This window comes from Priapulus caudatus, unplaced genomic scaffold (assembly GCF_000485595.1).
Source record: "Priapulus caudatus unplaced genomic scaffold, Priapulus_caudatus-5.0.1 Scaffold149, whole genome shotgun sequence".
Lineage (NCBI taxonomy): Eukaryota > Metazoa > Priapulida > Priapulimorpha > Priapulimorphida > Priapulidae > Priapulus > Priapulus caudatus.
Window position 1 is genome coordinate 374,184 of NW_014577210.1, and position 18,858 is coordinate 393,041.

The 18,858-nt window shown below is 47.1% G+C and overlaps 1 long non-coding RNA gene across 1 annotated transcript in view; it reads left to right on the forward strand.

The window, feature by feature from the left end:
- Window positions 1-17,946, forward strand: part of LOC106806233 — a 19,196-nt gene extending 1,250 nt beyond the window's left edge. Inside the window, exons 2-3 of the long non-coding RNA XR_001393518.1 lie at window positions 16,605-16,658; window positions 17,914-17,946. This is a non-coding gene — a long non-coding RNA (uncharacterized LOC106806233). The remainder of the gene's footprint in view (window positions 1-16,604; window positions 16,659-17,913) is intronic.
- The last annotated feature ends 912 nt before the right edge of the window (window positions 17,947-18,858 follow it).

Genomic DNA, 18,858 nt, shown 5'->3' on the forward strand with positions numbered 1-18,858 from the left:
ATATATATATATATATATATTATAATAAATAATATGATGATCCACAGTCAATCACATTCTGAGATTATATCACGATTCACGTACAATGACGACGCTTGAATTCTACTGATTACTCACATTGATGTAAGCATTACTTGTGTCACGTTAAAATTCACGGCATGCGAGCCAAGTGTGTTTCTATGCGTGCTACCGGTAAGTTATGCAGTTTTAGTCAATATTTTTACAGTGCATTGATAATCTTTAAGATGCGCTTGAAATTTCGCGATATGCGTAGTGTTGTTAATTAGGCACCGTTTGATAGGCGTGATCTCATTAGAGTGGTAACTACTACAATACCCGCGAGCTAGGCTCTACCGAACGTGACATTGGATAAATAATTCAAGCGGATGCCCTTTTTAAATTATCTACTCGATATCGTAGTCCCAGTATGTCACAGTCAATGCGCGACATCTATCGGAATTAGTATGTAATTACTAATCGTAAGCTACGCTGATCCGGATTGCAAAATAAATACAGAAAGTCAAATAGAATTAACATAAATCGAAGCGGAAATGGAAAGTTAAACTACAGTTGTAACAGAACACGAGACGCAGTGATGGTTAATGCGCAGAAATATATGATTAGCGTTCGCAGTCGGGAGGTAATTTTCGCTACGGAATGCAAGATCGGCGCAGGTATGCGTGCAGACAGAAGAAAAGTGACTACGCAACAAAGATAATCAAGTTAAACGAGCACCGCTCGGTCGCTAGCCATTTTTTCTCGGAGCTTAATTCGGTGACAGACGCCAGCGCGTTGCCTTCTTTAGGCAGTAGTTAGTGTTACAATGCGACGTGTGCTAGCTGTAGGCGACGGGGCGAGGCTAGCTAGTTACGACTGTTAGTGGCCACACTTACGCCCGCGCCCCGCTTTCTCGGCGACAACGCCTCTCCAAATCAGTCCGCAGCTAATGAAAAAAAATATAGCGTAACGCGCTAAGTAGCCACCTAGCGAGAGAAAGACCACCTTCTAAACGACCTGTTGATGTTGAGGTTTAGGATTGGGCATATCTATATATATATATATCAGGAGTTAATAAAGACAAATTTGACTTTATTAACTCCTGATATATATATAGATATATATGCTTTGTGGGAATACCACTACGGCGTGGCATCACAGCCAGTTCTATGATGGAGGGCACGTTTATGACAACCGCCGGTACCTATTACGCCGGGAGAACGAGTGGATATGTGAAATTTGATCTGTAGTGGCATGAGTAAGCAAAACAGTACTAGATAAACGTTGGAGATTTTCTTATATTATCGAAATTCATAACTCGTAGTTAAAAAAAACAACTATCTATCAGTATAGGATTACGATAAGGATACGGGAAGTGATCTTGGACTTGTCTTAAAGGTCAGAAACGAGGAAACAGAATGCCGAGTAAACAAATTTAAATCGTGAATACTTGTGAGGTTAAGCTGGTGAAGCATAAGCAGCAATGCAAATAACTATTATTAGCCTTCCATGGTCAATGGTAGGTAGTTAAAACAAGCCTAATCAGGCAGTCTATGTTGGGCTGACTGACTGACTGTAGTAGGGAGACTGTTTACGTGCATTGGATATCATTTACTTTCTTATCTTCGATTCAATAATTCTCGATAATTCCCGGATTGATTATGATTCCAGATTGATGTGATAAAATGGAACATGTGTATGCGGGCAGAAATTTTCACATACATCTTACTTTCAGCATTACGGGTAATAAAGTACCGTTGGTTGTTATAATATAGTACCCACCTTCTACGATAGATGGCGTCTTCGACACGTCGGTTGGGGCATCAGTGACTCATGGCTGCCATCTTTGCGTGTCGCACGCTGCAGTCTATTACGTATATGGCGTGTTGAAAATAAGAATTGATGCGATTAGGGTTAGGGTTTTACATCGTTTTTTTCTTCACGTTCGTCTGACATCCGCCTTACGTTCAGGCTTTGCATTGCTAAACCCTAACAGGAATAGAAAAACCTGTGAGGGATGCGTATCCGAGCTTGCTTGATATTCTGTCCGGCCACTCGCCTGCTGCCGCGTCATGTAATTAAGCATAAAATACAACGATGAATCAAGTGTGTCGCATATATAGGCAATCAAGTGCTGTTTAAAATGCAAATTCTCGTAGAAGGACATGCATAACGGAAATGATACATGTTTGCTTTATTATTGAAATAATACTGTGGTCAACATTTCGTGATGATTGAGGTAGCTAGGAAACTCATCTCAACAGCTTATAGGAGACGTTATTAGTTTGATGTTGGTGGTATACGTATTGGGCACACATGCACGCACGCTCACACGCACAACCACGTAAACACACACATGCATAAACACGGAAACACACACACGCACAACCACGTAAACACACACATGCATAAACACGGAAACACACACACGCATAAATACTCACGCCCACACGCAATCACGCACGCATAAACACGTAAACACACATGCATAAACACGCAAACCACACAACGCATATTAATACTCACGGCCCACACGCCAATCACGAACACGCTATTAAACACGCAAACACCTACGCATAAAACGCACGCACGCATAAAACGCACGCACGCTCCCCCGCCACATAATTATATATTACTTATGACATAAAGACGCCGCAAACAAATTATCAGCTCGCCACGCTCCCTTTCACCGATCTATGTTGACCCTTCTATTGGAACAGGTAGTATACGTATGAGGCAGACACACACACGCAACACCACACACATAGCCCCCCAAACACACCACCACACACACACACACACACACACACACACATACACATACAACACACACACACGACACACAACACATACACACCACACAGCACACACACACATACCACACACACACACACACACACACACACCACACACACAACATACACATACATAACACACACACAAACACATACACACACACACGCGCACACACACACACACACACACACACACACACACAGCACACATACACACACATATCACACACACATACACACGACACACACACACACACGCACACACACAAACGCGCGCCACACACACGCCACAACACACACACACACACACACACACACGATCAGCACACACACACACACACGTGGCCACACGCGCAAACACGCATTTTCACGCAAGCACGCACGCTACGCACGCACGACACGCACGCACGCACGCACGCAGGAGCGCACGTTCCAACCCATATATATATATACTATATATATATTATATATATTATATATACATGTACGTACATATATAGTATATATAGTACATATATATAGTACATGTATATATACTATATATGGATACATTATATATATATAACTATATATATATATACAGGGGTGTATATTATTATATATATTATATTATAGTATACATAAATATATATATACTATATACTATATAGTATACTTTATTGACATATGACACGCAGGCAATTATCATCGCACGTTGTCTTTTGCACGTCCATCTGTGCTGATGTATCATTCAGGCAGTAACCATAGTAACTCCTTCCTTTGTTGCCCGCACCGTCTGATGTTCCTTCGCCGTCACATCTGTCACGATCTAACATGCAGCCGACCTGCTCTCGATCGCGGATGTGGCGATCGACGTAAGAACGCTCAGAAATCGTTATTACGTCTGAAAAGCCTTTTTGTTAAGCCACAACGTTCAGATCTTGTGCACGAGTCCTGTCTACACAGATCTCGTCGTGTCAGGAGTGACGGACTTACAGCATCGGATTCTGTCTGCAACGCGATTCTGTCCTGATTCATCAAGCGCAAATAAATTGCGACAAATGCTGAACGAGCCGCAAACAAAATGACGACAAATGAAGAATATTGTTTCTACGCGAGAAAGTAATTCGTCAACATGACGCTCGAATGCTTATCAAAACGGCTGTGAATTCAACAGCACAAGCCTTTTTCCAAACAAATCGCACTGCCGTAATCGCTTTTCAACGTCATAATTAAAAATTAGATATGATTATAATCATATATTAAGATTAAGTTAACACATTGCTTGAACGGACGTGCTTGCTGGACCGTCTCTACGATAACGCAGCTCCAATGCTCGACTGCGTCTAACATATAACCTAAAGCTCCTTAAATTTCCTAAAATTGAGCCGCGAAAAAATTAGTTTTGACTAAGAATAGACGTCATCAGGTTTTATTTAACGCTGTAACGTTAAGAGGAAATTTTCTATCGCTGCGAGGTTTCTCGAACAGTATATATATATATATATATATATATCAATACTAGCTGCCTGGCTAACATGTCTGCTACAGACGGCGACGCGCGCGTCTGGCCGCAGAGTCAAACAGGTCACGGCCTTGTGTGGGAATTTTACGTGCTCGCTGAGCGTATAGCCCGCATAACTCGTGTTTTAACAGCTGCGTTTTCTAACATCAGCTGCATTATTGTTACGGTGAAACGACCGCATCATATTCATGATTGATGTACCGTTCTGCTACTAATGTCAAACAAATTGGCGCCTAATGACAAAGCACATCCAATTACCCTTACGTTACGCCTTACCGATTTCGCTTTGATATTAGAAGCAACGATATGCTACTATGGTTGGCTGAAAAACGAATTTGCCAAATGAAAGAACACATCGCAATGCCTGGTATACCGCTGCTATTAATGTCAAGTATTCGATTCGAGCCGATACAGCCTGCGGGTCGCCACGACGCTCACGGATCAAGTAGCCTATTTCACCGGCCAAATTCAGCGTCGATTATTGATCCGTGAATCAGGCTGGGTCAGTCGAAAGAAATTATTTAAAAATTATGTTTCGCAGGCCGACTACCAACAGTTGTTCTAAGCCGCACATCGACTCGGCTTTGCTTGGCGGCATTGTCTCTGCGCCGCGTGTAATGAGCAGCGGGACAGGTGCACAAAGTCAATACTTGACCAAGATGACAGCTACGGGCAGGGTATCGCGCGCAGTTCAGCGCATGCAGCGACTCTCTCCTTTTTCTTTCTCCGTCCATGCCGCTCGTGCTCCTCTATTCCCCATTTCCCGCATTATCACCCTCGTACTTTTCCCCTCTTCCTCCTTCTCCTTCCTCTTCCTCCTATTCTTTATTTTTCTTCTCTTCCTTTCTCTTTCCTTCTACTTCCTTCTCTTCCCTTCTGCTTCCCATTCTACCCCTCCTTCTTTCGCCTTCCACTTTCTTCCACCTTCTTTTCAGCCCCAATCTCAAATGCTCTTCCTCCATTCAAACACGCCGCGTTTGGGTTTGAACCGGACGTCCTTTGCGAGCATAAGCGCGTAGTAATAGCGGCCGCGTGTTCACATCAAACGAGGCGACCTTGCGGGTCTGTCGACGCCCCCCCGCGTCTGCCCCCGTCGTTCTCGCGTGCGAAACACAACCCGCGCCCGCACCCTCAAGGCACACGACACATGCTCATTGTCGCCCCGTCGCTGATTCTCACTGCATCACCCTCATTGTCACCGGACACTGGCTGCTCGACTGTCGTCATCAATCAGCTCACGCTAATTTGTCTTAAGGGCAGTCCGCTACAGCGCGCTGAGGGGGAGCGAGGAGAGGCCGGGGGGAGGGTAACCCACGCATGATCAGGCTCACGGCAGTAGAGCTTGAACGGTAAGATGGAGCGGGGTTCATCCGAGGAGGACACATCCCGCCTCACATCTGTGATCTTGATTCTGTGACGGATTAATTTCTTATTCCGATGGCCTAATAAATGACGCGCGAACCATTCACCTTATGATGGGCTAACAATAATCGTCGCCACGCGCCGACGACAGCTTTGAGATAATACAAGAAACAGCGCGATTGGGAATCAGTCGTTGATGCCGCGCCACCGCTTATATATGCCGTCATCCCGTCCGCGCATCTTATTGGTGATCTCATTAAGCGTTCGTGTCATGTGTTGTCACGACGGTCGCGCGGCGGTGTATGCCGGCCTGTTTACCTTAAATATTGTCTCGGTGTTTGCGCGTATCGTAATGTTGTTTTATGATTGGCGATGTTGACAATGTCAACGTCACAGCGGTAAGTAATAAAAAAACAACAAGGTATACGGACTTTACACGGAGGTAACACGAAGTTACACGGCAGCATACACGCGAGCGAACGCACGAGGGTTATACGGAGATACATGGAATGAGACGAAGTTTTAAACGGGATAGACGGAGATACACGCAGATACATGTAGATAGCGCGGAGATACACGGAGCATACACGGAGATAGACGGTAGATACAACGAGCATCAGACGCGAGATAGACGGAGATACACGGAGATACACGGCAGATTACAAAGGAAGTACACGGAGCCGTCGCCGTATTACGAGCCTTGGACTGAGCTCCGCTACCGCCCTCCCTCTACGTCACTTCATCGATGACGCACTTGCAGGACTGCGTGACTCGGCTCACTGGAACACCTGCGTCACGTGGCCCGCGGAGCGCCGTAAAGTGTCGCCTCGAGAAGAAACCCTGATTAATATACTTAGTTTCGGACTTATAGGACGTGATCTCCTTCGTGCGCAAGTTCGGCACGCGTGGCCGCGGCAGCGCAGCGGGCTCCCGGCGGCTCGCATTTTGTAGTAGCCACACCGCTGAACGCAGGCATGTTTGTGGCAGTGTTGTGTGTGTGTGTGGTGGAAGGGCGTGTGTGTGCTGTGTGTGTGCTGTAGTGTGCAAGTGATCATTGTGTTTGTTTGTGGTGATTTGGTGCTGTGTGTGTGTGGTGGTTGTGGGGCTGTGTGTGTGTGTGTGCTGTGGTGTTTGTGTGTGTGTGTGTGTGTGTGAGTGTGTGTGGGTGTGTGGTTGTGTGTGTGAGGACGGCAGGCGTGGAAGCCGCGCCTGCCGCATCCCGCTTAGCCAATCGCATCCCGACATCTGCCCTAGTAGTTTACTAATCTCCTGCCATGCTTATTTACCTCACCGGTCGCATTCGAAAGAATTATAATCAGAACGACGAACGAGTAAAAAAAAACGCGCCGGCAACTACTACATACGTAAATACGACGTCTCATTTGAAATCCTACCCATGAAAACCTGCCAGCGCCACGGTTCTTGCCAGCCGACAGGCGTACTACACGCGAGCCGACGCTGTCATTGCGCCACCGCGACTGATCTCTAGGGCTCGGCGACGACTGGTATAAATAAACGGGGAACCTTTTACGCCGAAAAAAGCGTCGCCGCTAGGTTAGGGCAAGCATCATCCTTAACAGACTCTATCTTCCTCTCGGAAGTGTTCTTACGCGAGTAAGATGCAGTAATATGAAGCTGGTGCTAGGCGTCTGAACGAGGATGTTGTTTTTTGCGCGACGGTGTTCGCGTTAATGCTCGCCACGATGCGAAGCTGGACGCGCTGATGTGTGAATATTCACGACGCGTTCCGTCGGACCGCCATCAGAATGCGAACTCCTCAAGTGTCCCCATCGCCGTAAATCCACGTTCATTCACGACGACCGTGTCAAACACTGCGCCAGGGCATTGAAGGAGCGGCGCGCGGACGGAAAAGCGGTCGGATGGATCTGGGAGTAAAGAGTGACGCTGAGAGGAGGGGGGGGTGCGTGGAGGTAGACGCTGGCGAGAGAGGAGGGGTTGGTGCGTGGGGAGGAGAGGCTGCGCGAGAGAGGAGGGCTGGGCGCATTCACGGTAACACCCTCGATTTTATATGTCGTTTCTAGTGGCCAGCTGAAAAGGCATTTGTAGGCCATTCCTTGAGATTCTTCAGGTAAAATTAGTCGGAAACGCAGCGGTCGGGTAAGGTAACAATAAAAAACACACCGCTGTGCTTGGATACAGATGAATTATAATAAAGATCTACAAAAAGGAGTGAATGAATAAAAGAAGAATTGAGCCCCGCACAGTTACGACTCAGAGCAGCAGAGAGAGGAGAGAGAGACGAGAGAGTAGAGCCAAAGAGCAGACAGGAGAAATTCCCAGGAGAGAGAGCCCCGCAGAAAACGAGTAAAGGGAGCAGTCGAGAAAAAACAGCGACGAGAGAAGACGAGCAGAGAGAGAGAGGAGAAGGTCGGTGGAGTAGAGAAGCGGACGGACGAGTAGAGACTATACGGAAACGAAGGTGACGGAGAAGAGAGAAGATGAGAGAGAGAAGAGGATCGAGAGAGAGAGAGACTGACGAGACGATGAGAAGAGAGAGAAGCCGCTAAATGGAGAGAGATCAGGATCAAATGAAGACCGGGCTAACTGCCCGCCCGAGGAGGGGAGAGACACGGCGACTAAGAGAGATCAAGTGCAGAAGAGAGAGCGGAAAGACCGAGGAGAGTAGACGACCGAAGCAGAGAGAGAGAGATAGAGTGAAAGCGAGGCGGGATAGAGAGAGAAAGAGCTGAAGACGAGCTGGAGTGATACGCAGCAATACGATGGAGCGTAATGGGCTTATTTAAAATTTATTTACCATTTTTTGTTTTTACCTACTTTTTATTTTTTATCCATCCACTATACGCCTATAGCTACATGGAACGTGATTAGCTCATATTAATTCGTTCCATTAATTACATGGCGTTAGTAGCGCGGCTCAGTCGATGCTTGCAGCGATATGACGTTTTTACGATTCATTTCCAGAGCATCTAGATTTTACTTGAACCGAGCAGCATGTAGCAACAGCTGTTGTCAGACAGGACGCCCGATCAATTTATTTATTATGCTTTGATATATTGGTGCATGTGTGCAACAACGATCGTACCACGCTAACTGCTACAACCCACAAAAGATTAGCACCACACGCCACGCAGCGCTACGCGCACACCCACACGGGATACACACACGCACGCTGACGCTTATCCTGACCCAATTTGCGCCACACCCTATATGCACACAGGCACCCGCGCACGTGTACCACCCCACACGAATTACACCACGCAACGCGAGCTGACACGCAACACGCACCACGGACTCCACCACACACGCACGCGCGCCACGGCATAGGCACACGCACAACGGATACAACCGACACCGCACCGCCGCGAATCGTACACCGCGACACGGATACACACACGCACCGCGCACAACAGACTAGCACATACGCCCACACGACATCGCCGCCCCACACTTGAACATAATATACGATATTGACACGCTCATGCCGCCACCCTCACACCTCTTCACCTCCCACCACGCATGCGCCACACGGACACGCACAACACATGCGCACACGGACACGCACACACACGCCATACGTACATACATATTATACAGCACGATCATTCTACGCTATAATATGCATAATTTTATTACAGAAAACTCAGTCGCATAAAAGAAGACCTTGCGCATTTCCATGAGGTTCGCGTGACGTCGCTGAGAACAGCACAGGCGAACATCCGGGGGCAATAAAGCGTGCTTTGCCACCGCATTGCCTCTCCCTCAAATGTAAGCGATTTTTTGTATCGCTTTTGTAGTACAGTGAGGACATGAATTGAAACAGGCAGCGTAATATATATTATCACAATATAATGTCATACAGACGCCAGTAATTATATTATATAATAATATACTAATACTCATATCGATATATATATCTAGCCATGTAATCGAAATACTATACGATTCAAATACAACATATTCTTCTCTCCTTTATCTAATACCTGACTTTTGTTGCATTCCTCAGAATCGGAAGTTGTGCGATGACCTTCTACGTGACGGGCGATCGACACCAGTGCCCTCTACATTCAACGACCACAAATTACAAAATCACGAGGTTTCTTCCTCGAATTACAATTTATTTTCCAGTAAATAGCGCGACAGTAGCTACCGTGGTTTGAATGTGGTTGGAATGACGTCACAACGGTGAGAAAGTTAGAGCTGCCACTTGTTAGATTCGGACGATGTAATTGCAGCAAATCTTTTTGAAATATGAATTGTTGAGTGTTATACTGTACGCGTGTGTATATGTATAGATAATACTAATCGCATATAATATGATGTTAATCCACTAACAACTGGACGAAAAGGGTTCATTTTTACAAGACTCGCCGGTGAAACTACAGCTTATACTTGGCTTGTACTCGCACTCATTCCTGCCATTCTCCTTCTCACTAACATACTTCATCAGGAGTCAAAGTTTACGTGAAAATATGCTCTACAGACGTAAAAAGCTATCACGGTGTTAACTGGCCGCTAGAGGTCGCCGGTTTCGATGGCGGAGAAGCAGGTGACTACGCGCGGCGCTGTTGGTAGTAGGTATTTGCTGCTGACGTCATGCCTGGCAGAATTAGAATTAACAAGAATTAGAATTCATAGCGAGATCCTAATAAGATCATCTACTATATAATACAGGCATTCGAGCGTGAGAGTAATCCAAAATTCACGACAATGACGAACTTAATCGCCTACGCGTCGTCGTCTGCATTGTGACGCTGTGAAATCACACAGCGTGAATAATCGAATTTTATATAGAAGTTGCGGTTAACTCACGGTGAACGGGGGGTGGGGGGGGGTATCTGTGGGAACAGCAGACTGGCTCTTCTGCTCTAATCTACTCATACATGCCGTCATGATGCCGTCCGTGCTCCGTACGGGGGGCGCCACCGTCGCTACGTCTCAGCAGACGCGACCTGACAGCGACCAGATGTAGATTCTTGCGTAGTTTCACGGCATGCAGCGACGCCGTGTACTATATTAGAGCTCGGGGCGTCTGCGTTCCAACACGCACGTGATCAAGCAAGTGATCAGAGTTTTTTTCCTCGCGCACAGCCCGGGAAATGGCCGTTCGTTGCCGGCAGTGATGCGGAACCCGATAGTTCCGGTTATAGATCCGGAACTTGCGTAAACATGGCGTCCGGTGGCATGCCCGCGCAGCTGATGAATTGTGGGAAGTTGTTTATATTAGCGTATAGTGTCGAATTCAATAACTGGCTTGTGTTGTGAATTTATTGTGAACTCGCGCATTCTGACTCGCGCTCACACACGCACCTAATCAAACACGCGCGCACGCGCGCACCAAAACTATGTGTGTATACAGGCTAGCACGCACACCGGGGATAAACGTGCACTAACGCACTCAGGCGTACGCACACGCACTTAGGTTAGGACGCACGCACGCACGCATAAATACTCGAGAGCAAACAATCGCATAAACACAGACTCCCCCTCTCTCACATACATGAACAAAAGCGCACATGCGTGAATGTACGCTCACGTACGCGCACTATCGCACGCACGCTCATACGAACGCATGAATGGGCAAATACATCATAACATCATTTTTAAGTGACATTAACCACAAATTATCCAAATAGCAAATACTATAGAAATTTATTGACGATTCTGTGTAATATCTATACGCGAAATCCTCAAAAGAAAATCATTTCGAATTTTTGTAAAATGTCGAGATTGTTATTCCAAAAAAAGGTGGATTTCAATTGGTATAGTTCATCCGACTAAATATATGCAATGCTCATGCATGCAACCATATCATTAATTGACTGGGAAATCGTCATGTCGTATATATGGCACAGTTCGTTGGAGAATAAATGGGTAGCACGTGTCAACAAGAGCTTGTATTCCTTTTACGTTAATTGTTTTTATAATCAATGCAGGTTTATTTTTCCTACACACGTGTATACACTTTAGAAACGAATAAATTGACGATCATTTATCGAGTGAAAAATCAATTACCTTTCGTCACTCTAAATATCGAATCAAGATGTACGGAAACATCACAAGAAGACCGCGTCTATTATAATAAAATATGTGCGATTCCAGTCGACGTCTTAGCTATACATTATTCGCACACATTATTTATAAAGTGATTATTGATCAAGCGCCCATGTGTGCGCGTGTGGTCGCTTGCATGTGACACGAATATAGTCGCAGACACTGGCAAATATTTCAATTATTTCCTTCGAAATCATTCGAGAAGCTTCTGCCCCGCATGCCTATTATGGAGACATCCGGTCAGGGATGACATCCGGTCAGTGGAGACATCCGGTCCGATAAATATCCGGTCAGTGGAAAGATCCGGTTTGTGGAGGCAAGCAATTGATGTAAACGTGTTGTCAACTGCGTCATCGGAAGTCCTTGTGGACATCCGGTCAACGGAGATATCCGGTCAGTATTTTCATCTACTCTACAGAAACATCCATTCAAGGGCATCCGATTAGCGAAGGCGACATCTCGCTTCTCCGTGCAATAGTAGTTTATTTTCACAAAGCGACGCACACAGAAGAATGCGTCGATCTGGGCAATCCGGATGCGAGTCGAGACACGACCACCCGCGATTCGTATCATCGCTCGCTTGTCAAACACGATCGATGCTGACGAGGCGAGGATCGTGCGTCACAGCCGTATCACTGTCTACCCCCGCACATAATTATATATTACATGACATAAGACCCCGCACAATTATTCAGTCGCACGCTACCCATTCACGACATCTATGTTGACCTCATTGAGGTAGTATATGTATGAGGCACACACACATACATACACACACACACACACACACACACACACACACACACACACACACACACACACACGTGCACACGCGCAAACACGCACCACGCAAGCAGGCACGCACGCACGCACGCACGCACGCACGTCCACCCACATATATATATAGGTATACTTTTATGACATATGACACGCGCCCAATTATCAGTCGCACGTTGTCTTTGCACGTCATCTGTGCTTGTATCATATCAGGAGTAACCATAGTAACTCCTCCTTTGTTGCCGCACGTCTGTGTTCCTTCGGCCGTCACATCTGTCACGTCTAACATGCAGCCGACTTCTCGATCCGGATGTGGCGATCGACGTAAGACGCTAGAAATCGTATTACGTTGAAAACCTTTGTTAAGCACATCGTCAGATCTGTGCACGAGCTGTCTACGCAGATCTGTCGTTGTCAGAGTGACGACTTTACAGATCGGATTCTGTCTGCCACGGATTCTGTCTGATCATCAAGCGAAATAAATCGACAAAGTGAACGAGCCGCAAACAAAATGTACGACAAATGAAGAAATGTTCTACGGAGAAAGTAATCGTCAACATGACGCGATGTTTATCAAACGGCTGTGAATTCAACAGACAACGCTTTTCCAAACAAATCGACGGTAATGCTTTCAACGTCATAATTAAAAATTAGATATATTATAATCATATATTAAGATTAAGTTAACACATCTGAACGGCACGTCTGGACCGTCTCTACGAAACGCCAGTCCAATGTCGACTGGTCTAACATATAACCTAAAGTCCTTAAAGTCTAAAATTAGCGGAAAAAATAGTTTTGACTAAGAATAGACGTCATCAGGTTTATTTAACGCTGTAACGTTAGAGAAATTTTTATCGCGCGAGGTTTCTCGAACAGTATATAATATATATATATATATAATACTAGCTGCTGCTAACATGTCTGCTACAGAGCGACGCGCGCTCTGGCGGCAGAGTCAAACAGTCACGGCTTTGTTGGAATTTACGTGTCGCTGAGCGTATCCCCTAAACTCGTGTTTTAAACAGGCTGCGTGTTCTAACATCAGTGATTATTGTACGGTGAAACGACCGCATCGATATATGATTATACCGTTGCTACTAATGTCAAACAAATCTGCCTAATGAAAAGCACATCGATACCCTTACGTTACCCTTACCGATATTCGTTTGATATTAGAAGCAACGATATGCTACTATGGTGTGAAACGAATTTGCCAAATGAAAAACACATCGAATGCTTATACCGCTGCTATTAATGTCAAGTATTCATTCGAGCGATACAGCCTGCGGTCGCCACGACGTCACGGATCAGTAGCTTATTCACGGCAAATTCAGCGTTCGATTATTGATCCGTGAACTCAGCTGGTCATCGATATATTGATCTGTCTCCGCAGCCGGCTTCTACCAACAGTGTCTAAGCCGCACATCGACGGCTTTGCTTGGCGGCATTGTCTCGCGCGCGGTGTAATTGAGAGCGGGACAGGTGACAAAGTTCAATATTGACCAAGATGACAGCTACGGGCAGGTATCGCGCGCATTCAGCCGCATGCAGCGACTCTCTCCTTCTCTTTCTCCGTCCATGCCGCCTCGTGCTCCTCCTATTCCCCATTTCCCGCATTATCACCCTCGTACTTTTCCCCTCTTCCTCCTTCTCCTCCTCTTCCTCCTATTCTTTATTTTTCTTCTCTTCCTTCTCTTCCTTCTCTTCCTTCTCTTCCTTCTCTTCCCATTCTCCCCTCCTCTTTCGCTTCCACTTTCTTCACCTTCTTTCACCCCAATTCTCACCATGCTCTTGCTCCATCAAAACGCCGGGTTGGGTTTGCAACCGACGTCTTTGCGAGCATAAGCGCGTAGTAATAGCGGGGCGTGTCACATCAACGAGCACCTTGGTCTGTCCGCCCCCCCCGCGTGCGTCGTTCTCCGCGTAGCGAACACAACCGCGCACCCTCAAGCACACGACACATGCTCATTGTCGTCGCTGATTGTCACTGATCACCGCTCATTGTCACCGAGCACTGCTGTCGACTGTCGTCATTCATCAGTCACGTAATTGTCTAAGGAGTCGCGCGCGCGAGGGGGAGGAGGGGGGGGGGGGGGGTAACCCACGCATGATCACGGCTCACGGTAGAGCTTGACACGTAAGATGGAGCGGGGAGGACACATCCCGTCACATCGTGATCGATTTCTGTGCGGATTAATTTCTTTTCGATGCTAAAATGACGCGCTGCATTCACCTTAGATGCTAAAATAACGTCGCACGGCCGACGACAGCTGAGATAATACAAGAAACAGCGCGATGGGAATCAGTCGTTGATGGGCCACCGCTATATATGCCGTCATGTCCGCCATCTTATTGTGATCTCATTAGCGTGTGCATGTGTTTCCACGACGGTCGGCGGCGGTGTATGCGCTGTTTACCTTAAATATTGTCTCGAGTGTTGCGCGTATCGTAATGTTGTTTTATGATTGGCCGATGTTGACAATGTCACGTCACAGGGTAAGTATAAAAAAACAACAAGAGTTATACGGACTTACACGGAGTTACACGAAGTTACACGGAGATACACGGAGCGACGACGAGTTATACGGAGATACATGGAGATAGACGAAGTTAAACGGAGATAGACGGAGATACACGGAGATACATGGAGATAGACGAAGTTAAACGGAGATAGACGGAGATACACGGAGATACATGGAGATAGACGGAGATACACGGAGATACACGGAGTACAACGGAGATACACGGAGATACACGAAGTAGAGTGAGATACACGAGATACACGAGATCTAGACGAGAATACAGGAAAACGGTACACGGAGCTCGCGATATTACGAGCTGACTGAGCACCTGTACCGCCTCCGACTCTACGCTCACTTCATCGATGACGCACTTGGCAGGACTCGTGCACTCGCGGCGGACAGACACCTGCGTCACCGTGGCTCGCCGCACGCCCGTAAAGTGTCGCTCTGGAAGAAAACCTATAATAACTTATCGGCTTATTAGGAACGTGATTCTCGCGCGCAAGTCCGGCACGCGTGGCGCGCGCGCAGCGCTTCCCCCGGTCGGCCGCACTTGTAGTAGCACACGTGAACGCAGCACTGTGTGTGTGTGTGTGGTGTGGTGTGTGTGACCCGATCGTAGGGTGTTGTGTGTGTGTGCTCGTGGTGTGTGGTCGTGTTGCGGTGTGTGTGTTGGTGTGTTTGTGTGTTTGTCTGTGTGCAGTGTGTGTGTGTGGCGTGTGTGTCGTGTGAGTGCTGGTGTGTGCAGTGTGTGTGTGTGGTGTGTGTGTGTGTGTTGTGTGTGTGGTTGTGTGTGTGGCGTGTGTGTGTTGTTGTGGTGTGTGTGATGGACAGCAGGCGTGAACCGCGCCTGCGATCCCCTCCAGCATCCTACATCTGTAGTAGTTTACTAATCTCCTGCATGCTTATTACCTCACCGGTTCGCATCGAGGAAGAATTATATCAAGAACGAACGAGAGAAAAAAAAACGCGGCAACTACTACATACGTAAATACGACGTCTCATTTGAAATCCTACCCATGAAAACCTGCCAGCGCCACGGTTCTTGCCAGCCGACAGGCGTACTACACGCGAGCCGACGCTGTCATGCTCCACGCCGACAATCTCTGGCTCGGCGACGACGGATAAATAACGGGGAATTTAGCGAAAAAACGTCGCGTAGGTAGGCAGCATCATCCTTAACAGACTCTATCTTCCTCTCGGAAGCTGTTCTTACGGCGAGTAAGATGCAGTAATATGAAGCTGGTGCTAGGCGTCTCACGGGGAGAGTTGTTTTTTGCGCGACGGTGTTCGCGTTAATGCTCGACGTGCGAAGCGGACGCGTGATGTGTGAATATTCACGGACGGTCGGACCGCATTAGAATGCGAGTGTCCCCATCGGCCGTAATCCACGTCATCACGACGACCGTGTCAACGTGCGCCAGGGCATGAAGGAGGGGCGCGAGGGAAGGGTCGGTCGGTGGAGAGTGGAGAGGTTGGGAGAGGTGGCGAGAGAGGAGGGGTGGTGGTGGAGGAGAGGTGGCGAGAGAGGCAGTGGGAGAGCAGGGCCGCGGGCCGCTCAGAGGAGGGGTGGCGATTCAACGGTAACACCTCGATTTTATTTCGTTTCAGTGCCAGTGAAAAAAGGATTTGCCATTCCTGAGATTCGGTAAAAGTGACGCGCGGGTAAGTAAAACAATAAAAACACACGATGTGCGATACAGATGAATCCATAATAACTATCTACAAAAGGAGTAAATGAATAAAAAGAAAATGAGCCCGCCACAGTTACGATAGAAGAGGCAGAGGAGATCGAGAGAGAGAGAGAGAGACAGAGAGAGAGAGAGAGAGAAGAGAGAGAGAAGAGAGAGAGAGAGACTGGAGGAGAGAGAGAGACGAGAGAGAGAGAGAGAGAGCATGAGAGAGCGAGACGTGCGCGAAGGAGAGAGAGAAAAGAGAGAGAGAGAGAGAGAGAAAGAGAAGAGAGAGCGCGATGGAAGAGAGAGAGAGAGAGAGAGAGAGAGAGAACCGAGAGAGACGAGAGGCGAGAGAGAGCGGAAGGAGAGAGACGAGAAAGAGAAAGAAGAGAGAGAGAGAAAGAGAGAAGAGAGAGAGAGAGGAAGTGGAGTGATAGAGATACGATGGAGCGTAGGGCGTATACTACGTATAGCTACATGATTAGTCATCATTAATTGCTCATTAATTACTGCTAGTAGCGGCTGCAGTCGATGCTGCAAGCGATATGCACGTTTTTACGATCATCCAGAGCATCTAGATTTCTGAACCGAGCAGCATGTAGCGATGTCAGCAGGACGTCGAATCATGTATTTATTATGTGAATTGGGGGCATGTGTGCCAACAACGATGTACACGCACACGCACATCCACAAAGATACACACACGCACGCGCGCACGCGCACACACACACGGATACACACATGCCCACCCACAAAAGATACACACACTGCTCCACGCCGCCGCGCACACTCACCATAGATAACACCACACGCACACACCACAAGATACAACACCACCGCCGCGCACGCGCACACCCACCACGATACAACAGCGCCACTGCACGCGGCGCACGCTGTACACCCACACGAATACACACACGCACGGCGCGCACAGCGCAACATCGAATCACAACACGCAACGGCGCGCACCGGATGAAAACCACGCACACGCACACGGATACACACCACGTGCACGCGGCGATAGCGTACATCCACACGGATACACACACGCATCGCACGCGCACTACGATAGACATACGCACACGTACATGCGCACACTTGAACATACATATACGATTGGACACGCTCAGGGACACGCCTATGCACACGCATGCGCACACGGACACGCACACACACATCGCCATACGACATACATAATATACATGCACGATTCATCTACCGCTAAAATGCATAATTTATTACAGAAACAGTCGATAAAAGAGACCTGCCATTCCTGAAGGCTTCGGCACGTCGCTAGAGAACAGCACGGGGAACACGGGGCGCATAAAAGTGTCTTGCCCAGCGCATTTAGTGTCAAATGTAACGCATTTTTGTGATCGCTTTCTAGTACAAGACCATTGATTGAACAGGACGAATAATATATTATCTGAATATAATGTCAGAAAACGATATAGTATATATGATATATAGCATTATTAGATATATATCTACCATGCCTATCGAAATACTAATACGATTCCAAAATACAACGCATTCTTGTCTTCTTTCATCTAATACCTGACTTTTGTTGCATTCTCAGAATCGCGAGTTGGTGCGATAACCTTCTACTGACGGGCTCATCGACACCAGTGGCCCGTCTACATTCAACGGACCAACGAATTACAAACCTCACCGCAGGTTTCTTCTCGAATTATAAGTTATTTTCCAGATAATAGCGCGACAACGTAGCTACGCTGGTTTGAATGTGGTTGTGATTGACGTCAGAATCGCGGTGAGAAAGTTAGAGCTGCCCACTGTGTAGCATTCGGACGAGTACTCAGAATTGCAGCAAACCTTTTTGAAATATGGAATTGTTAGAGTGTTATACTGTACGCGTGTGGTATATCGTAATAGATAGAATAATCTAATCGCATGATATATGATTTTAATCCACTAAACAACTGGACGAAAGAGGGTTCATTTTACAAGACTCGGCCGGTGAAACTACCAGCTTATACTTGCCGCCTTGTACTCGCACTCATTCCTCCATTCTCCTTCTCACTAACATACGTTTCTCAGGAGTCAAACGTTTACGTGAAATATCGCTCTACCAGACGTAAAAAGCTATCACGGTGTAATCTGACCGCCTAGAGGCTCGCCCGGTTTCGATGGCGAGAGACAGCAGGTGACTACCGCCGGCCGCTGTTGGT